The following is a 22,273-nucleotide window of genomic DNA, read 5'->3' on the forward strand; positions in this document are numbered from 1 at the left end:
GACTCACGCTGCACACCCGCCCTTTCCGACTGACTGTCTCTCGGTCCTGAACACGAGCCCTTTGCACCCCAGCACCTTGGACCTACAAGTTCCTCCCTTCATCAGGAAGATTTCCTTCTGTCCTTCTACCCTCTGGGCCCTAACTGAAGTGGCATGTTCTCTGACCATCTCAGCTACAGCTGGCCTCTTCTCTCTCCCATGGCATTCCACAGGTCCCTTCATTCAGGGCACTTGCTACAGTATTTCTTTATTGACTGGTTCATTGTCTGGAATCATCCATTCCCAAATATCTATGTCTGAAACAGGATAGGTAAACTAGAGTCCAACTCTGTTCTTATATGGCTCTGGAGCTAAAAGTTGCTTTACATTTTTAAAGGGCTGTTTACATTTTTTAAAAGCAAAAACAAAACAAAAAAAACCATGCAACAGAGTTTTCAAAACTACAAATATTTACTGTCCAGCCATTTTTAGTAAAGTTTGACTCTAGAGCTGAACAATGTCTCCAAGGTAGACTGTCTACACTCCAAGGGGTATGTGAGATAGTCCAGGGGGATCTTAATTATTCACTCTTCACAGATATTTATCATGGATGCTTTATTAAGTGCATGACTTTTAATACGGTAGCATGCACACATAATTTATAAATCTATATTCATTATAATAGATCATGTGTATTGGGGATAGTGCTCAGAAATTTTTAAATAATGACATTCTGATAAAAACTACAGGGGCAATGGTGCTAAAACATATCACTTATAGGGTGGGAACCACATTCTCTCCTTCCTTAATCCCATCAGCTGACCGATCTACGCTCAGTACAATATTTTTGGAATAAAGGATGGCAGCAGACTTTCCATTTATTGAGCACATATTACATTCTCCAGGCATTAACTGTGCTCTCACTGTACAGGATGTCCTGTGATGATCACAACTGCACTATGTCCTAGGTCCTGTGTGTGATGTTGTTCAGTCACGTCCGACTCTGTGCGACCCCATGGACTGTAGCCCACCAGGCTCCTCTGTCCATGGAATTCTCCAGGCAAGAATTCTGGAGTGGCTACAGCCATTCCCTTCTCCAGCGGATCTTCTGACCCAGGGATCAAACTGAGGTCTCGCACACGGCAGGCAGGTTCTTTACCATCTGAGCCACCAGGGGAGCCCCCATTTCACAAATGAGGACACTGAGACCCAGAGAGGTTAAACGACTTCCTGAAGGTCACATGCCAGTGAGAGGTGGAGGTCAAGGTCAGCTGCCTTCTGATTCCAAAACCAGTGCTTTTATCCACTATTGGCTTGTCCCTAATTTCGCTCCTTTTGACTCTTTCTGTGCACTGCTCTCTAATTCCACTTGGAATCCTTTATGTCTGAAATGATACAGCCACATTGGCTTAGAAGGGTTAATTATTTCCCCCAGCCGTCAACAAAAATGAAGGGGCGTGCATCTTCCTGACATGGGGAATCAGTCACCTTCAATGCTGAGTTACCAGGTCTTAATGTTAGAATTAGGATACAAGAGTTTGCATGAGTCTGCAGTTTACTAGATAAATCATTTAACTTCTATGAACTGATTTCTCACCTATGTGTTAGTTGCTCAGTCTTTTCTGACTCTTTGCGACCCCATGGTCTATCCATGGAATTCTCCAGGCAAGAATATTGGAGTGGGCTGCCATTCCCTTCTCTAGGGATCTTCCCAACCAAGGGACAGAACCCAGTTGCCTGCATTACTATACTGTCTGAACTACCAGGAAACTGGGGTTAATAGTAATATTTGGGGCTTCCTGGGTGGCTCATTTGTAAAGAATCTGCCTCCCAATGTAGGAGATATAAGAGATGTGGTTTGATCACTGGGTCAAAAAGGTCCCCTACAGGAGGAAATGGCAACCCACTCCAATATTCTTGCCTAAGAAATCCCATGGAAGAGGAGCCTGGTGGGCTATTGTCCAAGGGCTCCCAAGAGTCAGACCCCACTGAGTGACTACACAACAATAGTAACATTTATCCCAGAGGTGGTTTTGAGAATTCAATGCATGTAAAATGCTTGCATACTGAGTTCTATAAAACATTAGTCCTTCTTTGGTCATGTAACTGGGTAGGGATGTACTTTTCCACTCTCATAGTTTTGCTACTACTAACTGTAACATGCTTTGCTTCATCGCCCACTTGGGGAACTATTCAGAACAAGCAGCCCCATCCTGGCTTAGGAAAGAATCAGTGCCCAGGCCTAAACTGGTATTCTGTTTCTAGGGTTCTTTTAAACCCAAGTTTGCTTGATCTTAGTCCAAAATTCACATGGCTACTACCAGCAGTGCGATTTACAGAGAAAACTGCAGTTATCAGTCAGATCTCCTTTATCTACCCGCTGGAAAGTGGAACAACAGAGTGCTTTAATTATCACGGCCAGCAACTTTAGAATTAAACTGAAAGCTACTATTTAGATTTTGCTGGTGCAATTTTTTCTTGTCAGTCTTAAAATCCTTCAAGTACTTTTTAAAAACCATAGTTCAAGCTATTTTTACATGAAATTAAAAAATAAAACCCAAAGCGCATGCTACATTAAATAATAGCTTTCACACATTTTAAACACCGAGCACCCCAGGCCTTAAGCTAAGTCTGGAATAAAAACTTTTAAACCCAATTCTCTATCAGGGTCAGGGAGGGGCAGATTGAGAGTTTGGGGTTAGTAGATGCAAACCATGAAACACAGAATGGATGGACAACCAGGTCCTGCCATAGAGCACAGGGAACTGTATTCAATTCAATATTTGGTCCTGGGACAAACCAAAGTGGAAAAGAATATAAAAATATATATGTATATATGTATACAACTGAGACACTTTGCTGTACAGAAAAGATTAATACAACACTGTATATCAACTAGACTTCAATAAAAAACCAAAAAAAGGAAACTGAATGACATCAAATCCTTCTCATAGAGTCTTGACATTTTTGCCAGGAATCCTTTATCTTTTTCCTTCCCTAAAGTAGGTCTTCCAATTCTTCTCTTGCAAGGCCATCGTGCAGAAGAAAGCAGGCCCCAGTTTTCTCTTATTTTCTGCCTTTGTCCTGCCTCCAGTTAGTGGCTTATTTAGAAAGTCCCAATACACGGAGTAGGCTTCCTAGGTGGCTGGGAATCTGCCTGCCAAAGCAGAAGATGCGGGTTCTATCCCTGGGTCAGGAAAATTCCCTGGAGGAGGGCATGGCAACCCTCTCCAATTATGGCCTGATGGTTCATTTAGCAGCTCATCATGCTCTGCCTAGTGACACATTTTTGCTTTTGACGTGAACCATTATCGGACTGCTATGTAATTTACACGCATCGGCATTCCCTCTCACTGTGTTTCGGAATCCTGAGAGGCCAGGCCTTCTGAACCCCGCAGCACGCAGCAGAGCCCTGAGGGTGGTATGGCCTCTGGTCCCAGACCCCAGTCTCAGCCCGGCTCTGTCCCGGGTGGTTAGCGTGAGCCTGCTTCCTGTCTGAAGGAGGTGAGAATTCTCCCCGCGGGTTATCAGGTCTGCCCTGTGTGTGAGTGCGGGGGCGGGCAGCGCTGCAGGCCCCGGGGCTGCCATCCCGGGGACAATGACCAGTCAGCGGGCCAGGTCCGGAGGCACCCACACACGCTGTCCCTGAACCCCACGCTCTTGGTTTTTAAAGAGTAAGGAGGACAAGCCCAGCAGAGGCCCCTGGGAACAGTGTGTGACTTGCTGGCAAGGAGTCTTGAACGTTTGGCTCAAGCTTCAAAGATCCACACAGATTTTAATTCTTGGGAACAAGTCAGCTGCTTTAGAAAGTTGTAACATTTCTTCTCTCAGTAAATTTCCTTTAAACAATCAGCTCTAATCTTGCCTGTGTGTCATATGAGATGGGAAGGCAGAGAAGGACAGAGATACTCAGCCCCCAACCCCTATCCTCTGAAAGCGACAGGTTCTCTTTTTGGGTCTGTCCTTGGGGGTTGGTGACGCCAGCCTGAGGAAAGAGGGACCCAGGTTTACAGCCCAGGGGTATCCTCAGACATTCACAATGTGATGCCACTCAAAATTCTAATTCCAGTCCTTCTGGTTGCCAGCTGATTTAGATCACCACAGCAAAAAGAGCGGAATGGAGCTCCCTTAGAAAACTAAAAACAGTGACTCAGTCTGCTTCGGGGACTGCGCTCTGGGCACACACCTGGAGGAAACCATACTTTGAAAATGTACACGCACCGCAACGTTCGATGCAGCCAAGACATGGAAGTAATCTGAGTGACCACCAACAGATGACTGGATGGAGAAGATGTGGTGTACACATGCAGTGGACGTTCAGTTCAGTTCAGTTCAGCCCCTCAGTCGTGTACGTATCTGTGCGACCCCATGGACTGCAGCACACCTCCCTGTCCATCACCAACTCCTGGAGCTTGTTCACACTCACGTCCATCGAGTCGGTGATGCCATCCAACCATCTCATCCTCTGTCGTCCCCTTCTCCTGCTGCCTTCAGTATTTCCTAGCATCAGGCTATTTTCTAATCAGTCAACTCTTTGCATCAGGTGGCCAAAGTACTGGAGTTTCAGCTTCAACATCAGTCATTCCAATGAACACCCAGGACTGATCTCCTTTAGGATGGACTGGTTGGATCTCCTTGCAGTCCAAGGGACTCTCGACAGTCTTCTTCAACACCACAGTTCAAAAGCATCAATTCTTTGGCACTCAGCTTTCTTTATAGTCCAACTCTCACATCCATACATGACTACTGGAAAAACCAAAGCTTCAACTATACAGACCTTTGCTGGCAAAGTGATGTCTCTGCTTTTTAATATGCTGTCTAGGTTGATCATACCTTTTCTTCCCAGGAGCAGGTGTCTTTTAATTCCATGGCTGCAGTCACCATCTGCAGTGATTTTGAAGCTCAAGAAAATAAAGTCTATCACAGTCTCCATTGTTTCCCCATCTATTTGCCATGAAGTAATGGGATCAGATGCCATGATCTTAGTTTTTTGAATGCTGAGTTTTAAGCTAGCTTTTTCACTCTCCTCTTTCACTTTCATCAACAGTCTCTTCAGTTCCTCTTCACTTTCTGCCATAAGGGTGGTGTCATCTGCGTATCTGAGGTTATTGATATTTCTCCCGGCAATCTTGATTCCAGCTTGAGCTGCATGCAGCCTGACATTTCGCATGATGTACTCTGTATCAGTCCTGAATATTCACTGGAAGGACTGATGCTGAAGCTGAAACTCCAATACTTTGGCCACCTGATGCAAAGAACTGACTCACTTGAAAAGACCCTGATCCTGGGAAAGACTGAAGGTGAGAGAAGGGGACAACAGAGGATGAGATGGCTGGATGGCATCACCGACTCAATGGACATGAGTTTGACTAAACTCCAGGAGTTGGTGATGGACAGGGAAGCCTGGTGTGTTGCAGTGCATGGGGTCGCACAGAGTCAGATACAACTAAACAACTGAACTGAACTCTGCATATAAGTTAAATAAGCAGGGTGACAATAAACAGCCTTGATGCACTCCTTTCCCAATTTGGAACCAGTCCATTGTTCCGTGTCTGTTTCTAACTGTTGCTTCTTGACTTGCATACAGGTTTCTCAGGAGGCAGGTAAGGTGGTCTGTTATTCCCATCTCTTGAAGAATTTTCCACAGTTTGTTGTGACCCACACAGTCAAAGGCTTTGGCATAGTCAATAAAGCAGGAGCAGATGTTTTTCTGGAACTTTCTTGCTTTCTATATTCTTTTCAGCTGAAGATGGAGAAGCTCTATATAGTCAGCAAAAGCAAGACTAGGAGCTGACTGTGGCTAGATCATGAAGTCCTTATTGCCAAATTCAGACTGAAATTGAAGAAAGTGGGGAAAACCACTAGACCATTCAGGTATGACCTAAGTCAAATCCCTTATGATTATACAGTGGAAGTGAGAAATAGATTCAAGGGATTAGATCTGATAGAGTCCCTGAAGAACTATGGATGGAGGTTTGTGACACTGTACAGGAGGCAGTGATCAAGACCATCCCCAATAAAAAGAAATGCAAAAAGGCAAAATGGTTGTCTGAAGAGGCCTTACAAATAGCTGAGAAAAGAGAAGCTAAAGGAAAAGGAGAAAAGGAAAAGGAGATAAGAAAGGCTTCCTAAGTGATCAATGCAAAGAAATAGAGGAAAACAACAGAATGGAAAAGACTAGAGATCTCTTCAAGAAAATTAGAGATACCAAGGGAATATTTCATGCAAAGATGGGCACAATAAAGGACAGAAATGGTAGGGACCTAACAGAAGCACAAGATATTAAGCAGAGGTGGCAAGAATACACAGAAGAGCTATACAAAAAAAGATGTTAATGACCCAGATAACTACGATGGTGTGATCCTTCACCTAGAGCCAGACATCCTGGGATGCAAAATCAAGTGGGCCTTAGGAAGAATCACTGGGAAGAAAGCCAGCAGAGATGATGGAATTGCAGTTGAGCTATTTCAAACCCTAAAAGATGATGCTGTTAAACTGCTGCACTCAGTATGCCAGCAAATCTGGAAAACTCAGCAAGTAGCCACAGGACTAGAAAAGGTCAGTTTTCATTCCAATCCCAAAGAGAGGCAATGCCAAAGAATGTTCAAACACAACTGCATTTATTACACACTAGCAAATTAATGCTGAGAATTCTCCAAGCAAGGCTTCAACAGTACATGAACCAAGAACTTCCAGATGTCTAAAGCTGGATTTTGAAAAGGCAGAGAAACCAGAGATCAAATTGCCAACATCTGCTAGATCACAGAAAAAATGGAATGTTACTCAGTCATTAAAAAAAAATGAACTAATGTCATTTGCAGCAACATGGATGGACCTAGAGATCATTATACTAAGTGAAATAAACCAGACAAAGACAAACACATGATATTGCTATGTGGAATCTAAGAAATGATACAAGTGAACTTATTTATAAAACAGGAACAACTGACAGTCATAGAAAACAAACTTACAGTCACCAAAGGGGATAGCCGGTCTGTAGGAGACGGGGATAAATTAGGAATTTGGGATTAACATACATACACTACTATTTATAAAATAGATAAAACAACAAGGTCCTACTGTATAGCAGAGAACTCTACTCAATATTCTACAATAACCTATATGGAAAAAGAATCTGAAAAAGAATGGATATATGTGTAACTAAATCAATTTGCTGTACATTTGAAACTAACGTGACATTATAAATCAACTATGTGTGCTATGTACATGCTAAGCTGCTTCAGTTGTGTCTGTCTCTTTGCAATCCTATGGACCATAGCCTGCCAGGCTCCTCTGTCCATGGAATTCTCCAGGCAAGAACACTGGAGTGGATTACCATGCCCTCCTCCAGGGGATCTTCCTGACCCAGGGATCAAACCCTTGTTTCTGCATATCCTGCATTGGCAGGCATGCTCTTTAGCACCACCTGGAAAGCCCTCTAAATCAGCTATACTCCAATATAAAATAAAACATTTTTAAAAATGAAATAATTTAAAAATAATTTAAAAAATAATTTTAAAAATAAAAATTTTAAAAGAACACAATTTAGATGGGATGAAAGAAGGAAAGAGAAACATAAGCCTGGGTAAATGAAAGATTTGAAAGTCCAGGTGGCTTTTTAGTTAAGTATTGAGGATGTGACAGGTACTCGTGGAAGCCCTGAGTATGGTCTTTGTTTAGCTGGAGAAAAGGAAAGAAGGAAGGTGTCCTTGTTGCAGAGCAAGTGACACTTGTAAGGAGGAAGGGCAGGGTGAGTGGTTACTGTTATTAGATGAACGTCACATCACTGCATTGTATGGAAGAAACAATAATGTTACCAGGCAGGTGCTAAGAGCAATCACAGGGAAATATTAACTGGTTAACAGAGCACAGGGTAGCAGAGCTGAAGCCACCTGCAGAGATGACCTGGCCCAGCCCTGTTCAAACAAAGGCAGCTCTAAACCATTAACCAAGATCATGGCAACCAGTCCCATCACTTCATGTCAAATAGATGGGCAAACAATGGAAACTGTGACAGACTTTATTTTTCTTGGGCTCCAAAGTCACTGCAGATGGTGACTGCAGCCATGAAATTAAAAGACGCTTGCTCCTTGGAAGAAAAGCTATGACCAACCTAGACAGCATATTAAAAAGCAGAGACATTACTTTGCCAATAAAGGTCTGTATAGTCAAAGCCATGGTTTTTCCAGTAGTCATGTATGGATGTGAGAACTGGACTATAAAGAAAGCTGAGCGCTGAAGAACTGATGCTTTTGAATTCTGGTGTTGGAGAAGACTGTTGAGAGTCCCATGGATTGCAAGGAGATCCAACTAGTCAATCCTAAAGGAAATCAATCCTGAATATTCATTGGAAGCACTGATGTTGAAGCTGAAGCTCCAATACTGTGGCCACCTGATGAGAAGAACTGACTCATTTGAAAAGACCCTGACGCTGGGAAAGACTGAAGGCAGGAGGAGGAGGGGACGACAGAGGATGAGATGGTTGGATGGTATCACCGACTCAACGGACATCAGTCTGAGCAAGCTCTGGGAGTTGGTGAAGGACAGGAAAGCCTGGTGTGCTGCAGTCCATGGGGTCGCAAAGAGTTGGACATGACTGAGTGACTGAAGTGAAAATCATCCACTGCAGGTGTTTTCTGCATCTCAAAGAGGTCACTGGAGATAGAGGCCTCCACATTTTGTGGTAGCCCCATGACTACTTAATCACTTTCAGAATAAAAAAAAGTCACATCCTTATCTTATCTAAGGCTCAGTTGATTACTTTAGGTTTGTGGGGTTTTTCTTGCACCAATGACTGCAGACGGATGGCTGCAGTGATGGTGTGGTGTAGACCAAGGACCAGTTCTGGGCACCCGCCCCTTCTTACCCCTGTTCTTCATTAGAAACTATTCTCTCAGCAAGTGCTGAGCTCTGTGATGGGGGCTGAGGACACCATGACAAACAGAACAGCATCCCGGGCTCCATGCATGTGCAGCCTGGGGGAGGGCAGCAGACGCGGAGAGGGGCGACCACGGCGGGTAACGTCGTGGGTGTTAGCAGCATCTGTAACCGGCACCTAAGAGTTGCCGCAGCCGCTGGAGGGTGTTCAGCGCCAGGCACGCTGTCTCAATCACTGTCACACCCTCTCCTCCTCACACACACACAACCGTACAACAGCATGTCAGTGCAAACTCCTCCTTCTGTCTGGAACTTTCTCCAGAACATCCCAAGCACTCCCTGCCAAGGGCCTAGAGCGAACCGAGGATCAGTCATCAAGTTTCACTTGTGAGCAGTAAACGAAGCACCCTGGGCCGACATTCCTTCTCTCTCTCCCACACTTAGGTTTTCAAGACTAGTGTGTTTCTGTGGGTTTCAAAATCCTCTTCTGCAGGTCAAAAGCTTTCTCTCTGTATTTCTACAGTAACCATTCTACCTCTCCCAAAGGCAGATGGGGATGGTTGAAGAGGGAAATGTCATATGTAAGAAAATGAGGAGGGAAAAAGAAGAAAACCATATTTCAACATATCACCTCTGCTTTATGACAGAAATGCATACACAGAGCGGCCCCAGAGTAACGGACTCCGGGATTCCATGCACATCCTCATCCAAAGATATTCATAATCTAACTGGAGATGAGTCTTCAGTCCACACAATATAGATTATTTCTAATGGTGGAATCTGAAGCAGCAAGGTACTGTGTAAGGTTTGTCTCCTTTTCTATCAGTTTTTCTTCTTTGCAGAACCCACTCAGTTACGGATATTCCATAAGAAGTTGTCCCTTTATGGAAATTAATTGTCAGTGTTTATTACAGCTTTTGTGAAGCTCTCACCCGCACTTCCTGCTCTGCTGTGTCTGACTCCCTGCACATCTATACCACACACACACACACATAATCATGGTCTCTGGATTGACTGTTGGGCTCATGGTAGCGATCAGAGTGGTCACGATAGTCGCTGATGACATGTAAGAGCCAACACAGAGAGGCACTTCTGCCCACTCAGGTGTATTTAATGCAAATGGCATAGCGGTGCAGAATACGGCCGCTGTGACAGGTCTGTTTGCCAGACCAGTCTGTTGGGCTGTCTGTTTCCCAAGTAGAACAGAACGGGGCAAAGACATGCCTCCCATCACCCTCCTCCCATCTCTGGACCATCACATCATGCTCAGGCTCCTAGGCTGACGGTTTACCTCAGTTTTAACTAAAAGTTTGCTTCTGGGTCCTAAAGCTCACACTTGGTATGAATGCAGTCGCAGACAGTATTGGTCACTAAGGCGCTGTCTGGGGGACCCCTAGTGCCATGCGTGCACCCCATGGACCCAGCCAGGCGTCCACCGTGGCTCTGGTTCGGTCCTCGACGCCTGCCCTGCCTGAGCCTGGAGTGCAGGTCAGGATGGAGGCGTGTCCTTTGGTTCTTTGGAAGGACCCTCACTGCCCTCTCTCAGTCCTGCTTTGCTTCCTGCCAGGATGAATGAGGACACATCTGGGAACCAGGGCAGTGACACAGTGTGAAGACCATTTTTAGCTGTATGTCCGCCTGCACACCTCACCGGGTGTCGGGGAGCCCGACTGGGCAGTCTCCCTCTCCTCCCAAAGTCCAGGTTATGTTTGTACACACACATTTCTCAGCTCGTCAGCCCCTTCCTGAAGATGACGGGTGCTTCTGCCTCCACATATCAGGTTATCACAGGATGGAGTGCATTTGTTTGCTCGGCAGGCAGGAGGAGAGACAGCAGGTATGCTGGAGGCTCAGAGAGGACCCTGTGCAAGGCACACTACACGCACCAAGAGCACACGGGGAAGCTGTTGTCGTCACCATTTATCATCATGTGTCCTAACTGTGCTGTCCCAACTGTGCTTCGTATTTCAAATGGACGGCAAGACGTTTAGACTTAAAATGTCAGACACCTAAGAAGGTTATGGCTTAAAGACACTACTCACAACCCTAGAGGAAAAAACCAAAAGCAAAAATCCTTTGATTTTCCCTCTGAATGTTCTTGAATTTATTCTGTCTTTTCTTTGGTGGGAAAGGGTGGTGCTGCACGCAGACAAATCTGCCTGCATGCTGGTGCTTCAAAACCGTCTGAGCGATTCACTCGGATTCTTGAGGCCCAAGGAGCCTGCAGTCCTGCTGCTGTGGGAACAGGGCGGGGGTGTGGGGCTGGAGACGCACACGACTGAGACATGCAGATGGAGACGGTGGAGTGGTCCTCACGGAGCTGATGCAGATGGAAGTGGAGACACAGGCTGCAGAGAGTGCAGGGCAACAGGATGGGAAGAAGAAAGGGGATGAAGTCACTGTCTGGAATCAATACCTATGGCTCTACCAGTCCAACTCTGGCCTGGTGATCACCACGCCAAATCCAGGCTCTAGCCTCTCTTGGGAGCACAAAAGGGAATGAGGGTGCCAACAGCGAGGCTCTGAGACAGGAAGAGGAAGCCAGGTGCTCCTGCTGGAGCCTGGAGCTGTTCCCCAAATGTGATTGTGACCTCCCTGCCTGAGCACACGGCACGTCGCGGACAGCATGGCCCAGGTACCCGCGTCTCGGCTGGCAAAGCCCCCACCTCTGCCTCGGACTCTATCTCCTGCCCCCTGGGCTCCAGACAGGAACAGCTAAATACTGCTCTGCGAAATTATTTATTTGAAAAAAAAAAATATTGCTTTAGAACTGTACCAGCTTCATGGTTCAGCAGCTGGGACACTTAGGTAAAATCTGAACCTGATCATCAGATGTGCTAGAAAAAAAAAACACGAAGTAGCAAAATCCAATTTGAAGCCAGCACCACTCACTGGAAGGGAAAGCACAGGTTCAGCAGAAGGGAGGAGGGGACGGAAACTGAACTGCAGGGCCTGTTACGCCTCAGACCCAGCTCGACCTCTGATTCCCTGGAGTCAGTCATCTCCTTTACGTCTGAACAAACCCGAGTCAAGTCACTAGCAGGTGGTCTTGCCTTGTTAGGTTTTTCCTTCCTTACAAATTAAATCTGTATGAGCAGAGATAAGTTACTGGTTTAAATGTTTCCTGCAGCTCAACCGAGTTTAACTTTATTAAATTTATTACTACACTAATTAATTTTAATCAATAAAGTTGAACTGAGTTTAATAAAATGTAATTTTATTAAATTACTGAGTTTAATAAAATGTAACTTTATTAAATTTATTAGCACATTAGTTAATTTTAATCAATCAAGTTAAACTATGTAAGTAAATATATAGGTAGTTTAACTTTATTGATTAAAATTAATTAGTATACTAGACCCCATGCAATGTAGCCTGCCAGGCTCCTCTGTCCATGGGATTTTCCAGGCAAGAATACTGGAATGGATTGCCATGTCCTCCTCCAGGGGATCTTTCTGATCCAGGGATCAATGCCGCATCTCCTGCACTGAAGGCAGATTCTTTACCACTGAACCACCTGGGAAGCCCAAAATATATGCACATAACATTAAATAAACCATAAATTTGAACAAAGCTTTTAAGTGACGTAATGTCATACATCACAAAGTGAAATGAGCATGAAGAATAATCCTAGAGATGGCTTCAAAGGACACCTCACTGACGCCAGAGCCAGGAGGCTGCTAAGGAACACACCCACCACAACCCAGGGTGGGTCTCTGTCCCCTTCGTCCAGCTGATGCTGTGATCTTGGCTGACCCCACATCAATGTCCAACATTTGGGGGACACCTGTGGCTGCAAGAGAAAGCCTCACCCCCACTTTGTATCTGAGGCCCCAAGATGAGCTCAGGCTCCCGGGTCCTGTGAAGAAGGTCCTGACTCTCAGTTCAGCGTCTTTCTGTGACACCGGCTGCCTGGCATCAGCATCCCCAAGAAAAGCTGGGACCTGGGGAGCGGCCTCAGTACTTAGGGCAAGCTACCGGGGCCCCACAGAGCAGGACTGTCTCACACCAAACCCGCCCCGGGCCCGTGCAGACCCAGAATCCGGGAGAGGCAGGGTGGGGGTCGGCACAGGTATAACTCAGCAGGTTCCTCAGCCTCCTCACACACACTGCCGTCTGAGTGAAGTGAGCACACGCTGGCACTAGGAGGTGTGGTGCTGAATCCGCGCACGTATCCGCGCACGGATCCACGCACAGCACTGCGTGGCGACGCAGTGACCGCTCCGCACGTCGGCACAGGAGGACGCACGCTGTGGTTCGCTGGCTCACGGCCCCGCTTCCAGACTCAGAACCGCGAGCTGTGACCTTGGTTCTGGGCTGCCCCAGAACACAACTGAACCTTTCAGCATCTCCCACCAGCATTCCATCCTGAACAGCTCTCTCATTCCCCCTCTACAGAGCCATTAGGAAGGCGGAAGTGCCTGCCCACCCCGGAGTCTCGCCTACCTTGCCCTGTGCGCCCCAGGGCGAGCAGTGAAGGCAGACAGCCTCGCCTGTGTCTCGTGGGCTGTGGGAATGGGTGCTGGCCTCCTGAGGCCCACTGGCATCAAGGGACCTGCAGTGTGAAGTCTATGCCAGGGTCAAAGTATAACCAAGTTTTCTAAAATAAAACATGCCTATGCCCACCCCAGTCCTACCATCCTCATGACTATAAAAAATAAGTCATTGTCAAAACAGACGGGAACAGTCAGCCTGGACACAAACCCTTCGTCCTGGATTCAGGGGCTATGTAATCTTCCCCTCTCCTTCTCCAGACATCTTGTGACCTAGAACCTCCTTCATGGGCTCTGGAAATGTTGAGTGTGGACCCAAGAACACCTAGGGATGAAGGATACCATGTGGATCCATAAATTTTCCCCTAATGGACAGCCCCCGTGTGGGAAAAGAAAACCCACGTAGATTCCACACGGAAGACAGAGAAGGTTGAAGACCAGTACTGCAGGTGAAACTGAGTGCAGACGGTATGCACCATCCTATCTGGTGAGAGGATCTGTAAAGGCACCGTTCTTGGGAGAGACCTGCTCTGTGATCTGGCTGATCACTGCTCATCCAACCCCATCCGTGAGCGAGCCTCCTATTGATCAGTGTGTCCTCCCCCGTGGGTTATCCAGGAGGGCGGAACAGCTGTAAAGCACTGCTCTGGCTACTGAGGGTGATGAGAAGGGAGTGCAGTGTCTCAGGCCCAGGCGCAACAGAACATCACACACATTGAACACTTACTGCCCTCTGTGAAGTGCCACGTGTCTCCACTCCAGGCTCAGCTCTTAGTATTCTTGTTTCTGTTCAAAATCTGCATCATTGCAGGGATGTGGATGAAAAGTGAAAGTGTTAGTCACTCAGTGGTGTCCAACTCTTTGCGTTCCCATGGACTGTAACCTGCCAGGCTCCTCTGACCATGGGATCATCCAGGCAAGAGTTACTGGGGTGGGTTGCCATTTCCTTCTCCAGATCTTCCTGACCCAGGGATCAAACCCAGGTTTCCTGCATTGCAGGCAGATTCCTTACTGTCTGAGCCATATACCTATAAAGCTCTTTAAGCAACTGGAAAAAAAATCTGGCGCTAGTGTGATCACAATTTTGACCTCCACAAAGGCCGACTAAATAAAACAGTCTAGTTTATATTCATAGCTTGAACCCCCAGCTGAGAACTGCCTCTTAAGCAATGTGCATGCCTAGACATAAGATGACAGGGCTACAGAAGGTTTATGGCATGTCTGCCCATCACAATTACTGGAAAAAGCAACACAGAGACCTTGGCCTAATGTGAGGAATAGCACATTATCGACAATATAGTGAGAAGGTGCTAGAGCCAGCTTCAGGCTCAGGCCACTCACCAGCCCCATGACCTTGGGCCTCTGAACTCTGGTCGTGCCATTTGCAAAACGGAAAAAAATTAATAGTTTTTCTTCCTTTGTCACCTAGGTGTTGTGAGGAATAAATGAGAAACCTCTTTATAACCATAAAGTGCCTCTACAGGTCAAGGACACTATTAACATTTACAGCCTAAACCCTCAGAGATTTGTTACAGCGGCTGCTGTGTGTTTATTTTGGTTCCCCTTAGGGTAGCTTTAAAAAATGTGGCCTGTGTTTCTGTTATGATGGCAGTGAGACCTCTGCTTCATCAAAGTCAGGGGCGAACTTTCATAAATTCTCTCTCTTGATGGAAACAGAAAGCCTCTGCCTGCAGCGGCACATTGTGACCAGCAAGCCCTCGGTCACGGTGAACGGCCGTGAGCCGGGGTTGATGGCCAGAGCATCACTACCCTTCTGCACAAACTCCATGAGCACAACTCAGTGCAACACCCCAGAAGGAGGCTGGTGTGCGAGATGCTGTTTTTAATCGATAGAGCGTGGGGAAGAAGAGAGATGGGCATGGCACCCAGAGGGCGGCCCGCCCAAGGAACAGTGGCTGCCTGGCTGGCTTTCTGTGTCACAGCCACCCTCCCATTCCGCCCGGTTGAGTCTGAATATTAAAACAAAGACACGAGAAAGCTCTTCACGTTCTTCCTTTCACTGAATCAGGCTTTAGCTTGAAAATCACATGAGATCTCAGAAATTCTCTCTTTAAAAAATTAATTTAGGTGCAGAGAGAAGCATTCCAGTGACCTTAACCCTGGACTCTATTGAGTGAATTCCTCCACAATTTAAACGGGGGAAAACGCCCTGTCCAGTGAGAAATAACATGTGATAAATAACAGAACACTTGAATCAGTGACTGAGAGCAGAAAAAGGAGAAAAGTCAGCATGAGGGTGGAGTTGGTTCAAGAGCAGACAGGTCTGATGCTAAGCTGCTGACACCAGCCGTGTGAAGGCCACACGACTCAGGGTACCAGGCTGGAGCACCTAGGACAAGGGCCGCCTCGTGCTCTGAGGGGGCTCAAGAGGGGACCCAGATAAGACAGGCCCAGTGGAGAGAGAGACAGCTGCTCATCCTGGAGGGGTTCGCACCAACTCCATCCCCCTCCAGACTCTAAACAGAAAAGTCTCCAGTTTCCTGAGCTGCAGTGCAGAGCTGCTGCACTGCCTGACGGGAGGACAAGGTCAGGACTCCTCCTGCTGAGGGAGGCTCCAGGCCTCCTTTGGGGAAGACTGCCATTTCACTCTGTTTCCCATGAGAGGGAGGTGGGGATCCCTGTTTAATTCTTTTTCTGGACAACATCTCATTAAATCATCTGGTAGCTTTGACTCAAGTATGGGCTTAGCTCTTAGAGTCTACTGTAAGACAAGGGAAGGGAATTTCAAGGTGCTTTAAACAGGCTCTTTTGCTTGGAGTGGGTATTCAAAACGGAGGTCTAGGTGTATAGTTAGGGGTACACACGTACAGGACCTGTGAGAATGTTGTGCTCAGGTGTTCAGCTGTGTCTGACACTTTGCGACCCCATGAGAGAGTCAGTCAACACCTAACGTCCTTCGATGACCAGGCAACTACCACATAGGCATCCTCTGATTTTTCTAGTTTCCATCCACAGCCTCAGAGACTCAGTGGTTGATGTTTTTACAAAGGGTTGTTAGGAGATCTTACAATGACAATTACACTTGTGTCTATTTTCCACAACATAGATTAACTGCTTGTCGTCGTTCAGTTCCTAAGTTGTGTCTGACTCTTTGTGACCCCATGGACTGCGGCGAGCCAGGCTTCCCTATCCTTCACTATCTCCCAGAGTTTGCTCAAACTCATGTCCATTGAGTCGGTGATGCCATCTAACCATCTCATCCTCTGTCGTCCCCTTCTCCTCCTGCCATCAATCTTTCCCAGCATCAGGGTCCTTCCCAATGAGTCAGTTCTTCACATCAGGTGGCCAAAGTATTAGAGCTTTACAACAGTCCTTCCAAAGAATATTCAGGGTTGATTTTCTTTAGGATTGACTTGTGTGATCTCCTTAACTGCTAGTTGCTTTTTTTAAAATATAAATTATTTATTTTAATTGGAGGCTAATTACTTTACAGTATTGTAGTGGTTTTTACCATACATTGACATGAATCAGCCATGGGTGTCCATGTGTCCCCCATCCTGAATCCCCCTCCCACCTCCCTCCATAAAGCTCCTTTAAGTTTATTCTGCAAACAGTTTCAGAACAGGCATGCTCTAATACCTTCTTTCCCACTGGCATTTAGTTGTGATGTATGTTAATGAAAATAGTGTGATTTTTATATGAGAGAAGCATCAGTGCTTTTCCAGGATGACATCAGGAACTGGGTATTATCTGATAGCAATTAGACAGAGGATGTCTGCTCTTATGAGGTTCTCATGGGAGCTATTCACACACAGAGGAATAATAAGCAAGAATAGTGATTTGCTTTTGCAAAAAACTTTTAGAGTTTGGTTGAAGCATGATACCATCCACTCTCTCCAACATGAACAGTTTCACCTGATGGAAATGTTTCCTAACAGTTAGTACAAAGGATTCAGGTAACTTTAGACATTCTAATCACAGAAATAGTCTACTACCTGCAGCTCCCAGGGTCATCAACTAGAAGAATGAGACAATATTAACACAAGTGTCAGAAAAGAATTATGCAACCAATGGGAATATCCCAGATTCTCTGAATAGTAGGTTACATCCAGATGGGGATATGAAACAGAAAGAATAAAAACAGCATATTAAAAAGCAGAGACAATACTTTGCCAACAAAGGTCTGTATAGTCAAAGCTATGGTTTTACCAGTAGTCGTGTATGGATGTGAGAGTTGGACTATTAAGAAGGCTGAGCACTGAAGAATTGATGCTTTAGGATTGCAATGCTGGAGAAGACTCTTGAGAGTCCCTTGGACTGCAAAGAGATCAAATCAGTCAATCCTAAAGGAAATCAACCTTGAATATTCATTGGAAGGATTGATGTTGAAGCTCCAATAATTTGGCCACATGATGCAAAGAGCTGACTCATTAGAAAAGACCCTGATGCTGGGAAAGATTGAGGGCAGGAAGAGAAGGGGATGACAGAGGATGAGAAGGTTGGATGGCATCACTGACTCAATGGACATGAATTTTAACAAACTGCAGGAGATTGTGATGGACAGGGAAGCCTGACATACTGCAGTCCATGGGTCGCAAAGAGTCAGACATGACTTATGACTGAACAACAACAAATACAGTAAATGGCCATGACAGAAGGGAGAAAACCTGGACCCTCGGATCGTCTTCTTTTGGTCCTTGTTCTGTGATGTCCATCTTCCAGTGAGGGAGCGTGTGGCTTAAGCCCAAGGCCAGTGTGGAGTTTTCACTTCTCCATAATCTTAAAGTTGGAATCCCACACGCTCCACCTCTGGATAGTGATACAGCACAGGAACCATCCATGTGTTGTGGAAGCAACGATCAGCTAGCTCAGAGGGCCATGCAAAAGGAAAGGAGTGAATGCAGGTCCCAAGACAAGCCCCGTGGCCTTCAGTGACCCTTCTTTGTGGGCTTGACTGAACATCTAACAGTTCTTTAACCTGCCCAGGGTCCACACCTAGGACCCCTTCTAAGCCTGTGTCTGTCCCATCTCAGTTACCAGGACTTGTTGCTGGGCCAACAATCCATGGGTCTCTCTATAAAGTCTTCCCATCCTCCACCCACAATGTCTGACCCAGCAGCAAGGCCTGTTGGTTTTATTGCCAAAATGTCATCTGAAGCCATTTACTTCCTGCTGTTTTCATGGCTATGACCTTAATCCAGGCCTCCCCTGCTTCCTGCCAGCATCCAGCGTCTAGGCCCAAATGCCCATCCGTCCATCTCCCACCAAGCACAGTCCCCTGGTGGCCCCCACTGCATCTAGAATAAAACCTCTGCCTCCAGGCCAAGCCAGTCCCCATGGTCCCCACCACCTGGCAGCTGTCCACTTCCCCCACTTATGGCACCTACTCTTGACCACCCCTGCTACCCTGACTCATCTGCATTTTGCTTAACAGGTTCCTTGTCTTGATTTGGGCGAAACTGTCACCTCCTTAGAAGGGTCTTTCCTGACACCTTACACAAAATAAACCGCCTTCCCACTGCAGCCCCCGCTGTGTCTGCCCCACCGTCAGTGTTCCTTCACCCAAGACACTCTCATTGTTGGTGTACCCGTCACCCACTCTGTGATGGGTCCCCTTGTCACTTCATGGCCACATCTCCAGGGACCCAAGCAGTGTCTGCAAAGCTTGTTCAGCATGTTCTCAACAAGCAACGGCTGAATAAATGACTCTGAAGACATCCTCCCCAAAGTAAATGTGGGCACAAGGTGTTCGGCAAGGAGACCAACCAGTGGGGCGTCTCAGTGTCCTGGGAAAATGTGAGAAGGTGGGCGACAGAGAGTGAGCATGAGGCAGAGCGGTCAGCAAGGGCGCAGGTTGGAAGTGACTTTAGAGACACGACCACTGAGCTCCAAAAGTTCCCCGCATGGTCTGGAGTGGGTGCAACACGAATCCACAAGAGGAGGATTAGATACCAATAATGTGATGGGTTTAAAGAGGGGAAGACTGGTATGAAACCCAATAGTTGGGCTAAGCTTCACCAAAGAAGTCAGAGAATCTGAACAGACAGACAGGAGTAGCAGGGCGTGCAGACAGAGGAAGGGGTATAAACGAGAGAAAAGGTCTGGGGTGGGGACGCATTGGCTGGGCCCAGATTTTGCCCTGAGAAAGCCTATAAGAGACTGATTAGATTCTGCTCAAACTGTGTGTTTTAGAATGCTCAAATATTTATTGTCTAAAGGAATTCAGAGACAGACAGATGGGGATGGAAGGTGATTTGTTCAGGCATTTCTTTCCTCTCTAAGGCACTGGTGGTATTTTTCTTGAGAACTTCGGTTCATTTGTTAAACAAACAGTTATTACCTGCCTCCCAGGTACCAGGTACTTTGTGTGTGGATGGGCTTCCACAGGGAATGAAAGGTCACAGTTCTTGTGCCAGAAGCCTGTAATCTCTCCAAGGAGGTCAACAGTACACGGGTACATTCAAAATAATGATGGAAGTATAATTTTTAAATTCCATATTTCAGGTATTCTCTTTGATGCTAGTCATGTGGGAAGATACAGAGAAAGAAGATGTTATTCACAGTTATCTGTGAGGTTGTTTGTACCACAGTGTCTTAGAAGGGATGGTGAGGTGAGATACATAGAACAAGCTAGTGGTCATCAGTGGGGAGGGGAAATGGGTGGGGAATAAGAAGTAAACTCTTAGGTGTAAAATAAATGAACAAAAGGATATAATGTACGACTCAGGGAATACAGCAAATTTTTAAAATAGTAACTATAAATGAAATATAACACTTTAAAAAGGTGAATCACTATACTGCATACCTGTAACTTACATAATATTGTCTAGCAACTATACTTCATTTTTTTTTCATTTTTGGACACTATTTTATTTCATTTATCATAATTTGAAAAAGCAGAATTTTAGCAAAACTTATCTTAGTTTCCTACTGGCCTATTGGACTATTCGCTAGTACTGGACTATTAAACACACAGTAGTTAAAATCTTGCCATGTACTTGTCTGTCATTAAGTTGTTGCTACTGCTAATGGATTTCTTTTTTTGTTTCTTTTTGTTGTTGTTGTTTCTTTATTTTTTTCATTTATTTTTATTTGTTGGAAGCTAATTACTTTACAATATTGTAGTGGTTTCTGCCATACATTGACATGAATCAGCCATGGAGTCCAGCAACTATACTTCAATTAAAAAAAAAACAGTATAAACATACAAGGCCCATGTGATCAGGACACACATAATTGGAAAAAAATAAAAGGACAGTGAGGCTGAAACCGAGCAGGACCATCCTCCCCTCTCCCAAGTCCTCCTCCTGCCTCTTGTTTGTAGAAAAACTTTAGCCAAAGAACAAATTTAATCAGAGAGTTGAGATAATGCAGAAGAGAAGGGAAATAGTCAAACAACATCAAATAATAACAGTTTAGCCATTAAGCAAAGTCAAAGACCTTGAGTTCCTCCTCAAGGGCTATAGATAATATTCTGAGCCATGTCCTGTGAGCTTCTTATAGACGCTGAAACCCCCAAGAGCAGGAGAAGTTAACTACATGATGACCAGGCTGCAGCAGGGACATAAGCTGCCACAACTGCAAGAACTGTCCTCAAACAAATGGGAACAAATCAGCCTTGGAACTGAAGATTAACTGCACTTAAAACAGTTAGGGAAGCCTGGTGTGCTGCACTCCATGGGGTTGCAAAGAGTCACACACGACTTAGCGACTGAACAACAAGACAATCAAGATGACACTAGTCAGACCACCGATGACCAATTTCAAGATGACAGTCAAGAGCTGACTGCTCTTCTACAGATAGCCCTCCACCCCTCCTGTGCACCCTGACCCTCCCCTATAAGAGTTCATGCCCCCAATCAGCAAGGGGAAGCTGGTCCTTTGGGACACGAGTCCACCTTCTCCCCAGGATTTCTGGCTTCCTCAAGGAAGCTATCTCCTCTCACCCAACACTTGTCTCTCAATACTGAATTCTTGAGCCACAAACAGCTGAACTTGAGTTCGGCAACAAGCTAACTTATTTTGAAACATCCACAAAGCAGCTGTGAGGGGCCCATTTGGAGCCCCTGCTTCTCCTTCTGCCTCCTGCCTTCAGACATTTCTGCCAGTTTAATCACAGCCATGTAAAAACACATATGGTATGGACAAGGCCTGATCAACCTGTATCTGGCAGCAGTGTCTGCAATTGGGATGGAACTGTGAGCATGACTGTCAACAGCTGGGAGGCCAATGCCAGGTGCGAGCTGTTGACTCACTGACTACAGACTTCGAGAGTGGCTACTTGGCAACTTTCATGACAAGAAGAACAGAGCAATTCACAGAGGAGTGGTCACTGCCTCCTCTCAGACACTGCCAGCCACTGGCAATCACTAACTGGTCAGTGACCTGGTTCTGACAAGAGATTTCTTAGAGAAATGTGGAATGTTCTGGCTTCAAGCTGGTCCTCTCCCTTGCACCTCAGACCAGAATTCAACAGCTGTTAGTTCTATCAAGAGATATAGATTCCAACACTCCCTGGTTATTTTGATTCTTATTTTTTCCCGGAGCATTGCCCTAAACTATGTTATGGTGACCCTTGAACACCTATTTTCATAATATACTGGTACATTCAAAAAAGTAAATTCTTAAATGCAAAGTTAGCTCTAAGCACAGCCTGGTACACCGTGTGGATTACTGAACAATCAACTGTTATCAGGTTCTCCTCCACAATTCTATTCTGCCTGTATTTATTGACTAGGGCTGCCAGCTTGAACAACAAACTATTTCTCACAGGTCTGGAGGCCAGAATGCCAAGATTCAGGTGTCAGCAGGTTTGGTTTCTCCTAAGCCCATGGCTGTCCTCTCACTGTGGGGGCGTGGCTCTTCCTCAATGCTCCCACCCCTAGTGTCTCTCTCTCCGTCTCCAAATTTCCCTTTCTTATAAGGATACAGGTTGGATCAGGACCCACCTAACAGCCTCATTT

At 45.9% G+C, this 22,273-nt stretch overlaps 1 protein-coding gene across 3 annotated transcripts in view; it reads right to left on the reverse strand.

Moving 5' to 3' along the window:
* The window catches only part of MFAP3L (microfibril associated protein 3 like), a 116,557-nt gene that overhangs the window by 18,344 nt on the left and 75,940 nt on the right, over window positions 1-22,273 (reverse strand). Inside the window, exon 6 of one of the 3 annotated variants that reach the window (XR_006338565.1) lies at window positions 11,052-11,204. The exons of the other annotated variants lie outside the window; for them this stretch is intronic. The gene's annotated coding sequence lies outside the window, so the exon portion shown is untranslated. Of the gene's footprint in view, window positions 1-11,051; window positions 11,205-22,273 lie in introns of those variants that run through there. 3 annotated transcript variants of the gene reach the window in all.

Source organism: Cervus elaphus, chromosome 29 (assembly GCF_910594005.1).
Source record: "Cervus elaphus chromosome 29, mCerEla1.1, whole genome shotgun sequence".
Classification (NCBI taxonomy): Eukaryota; Metazoa; Chordata; class Mammalia; order Artiodactyla; family Cervidae; genus Cervus; species Cervus elaphus.